Raw genomic sequence first — 347 nt, 5'->3', positions numbered from 1 at the left:
TAGGGTGACGACAAGGAATGCCATTTGCTTTACGATTAGTCAGTCAATTGAGTTCACTGAGTCAATAGATTCCGAGGTATTGCGCTTTGAGCCTCTGCACGGCTACAACACTTCCAAAGGCATTTTGCGTCGTGGCTGATATAGCATTAAATTATTTACCTTCCAAATGTCTTCTATTGAAGCGCACAGAACGCCAAGCCAAACCAAACCAAACCAAAAGAACATGAGGAAGAGATAATGAAGAATTAATGTTCAGTCTAAAAATTGTTTATTGAACGCTGACAGTATGACACACATGGAAGCTACAATCATAGATGTGAAATGCATGTAAGGAATAATCTGGGCCG

At 40.3% G+C, this 347-nt stretch overlaps 1 protein-coding gene across 1 annotated transcript in view; it reads left to right on the top strand.

Moving 5' to 3' along the window:
* The window catches only part of LOC119587932, a 5,849-nt gene that overhangs the window by 2,585 nt on the left and 2,917 nt on the right, over nucleotides 1–347 (top strand). The gene's annotated exons all lie outside the window — the stretch shown is intronic.

Source organism: Penaeus monodon, chromosome 23 (genome assembly GCF_015228065.2).
Source record: "Penaeus monodon isolate SGIC_2016 chromosome 23, NSTDA_Pmon_1, whole genome shotgun sequence".
Taxonomy (NCBI): Eukaryota; Metazoa; Arthropoda; class Malacostraca; order Decapoda; family Penaeidae; genus Penaeus; species Penaeus monodon.
This window is presented reverse-complemented; position numbering and strand designations above follow the sequence as displayed.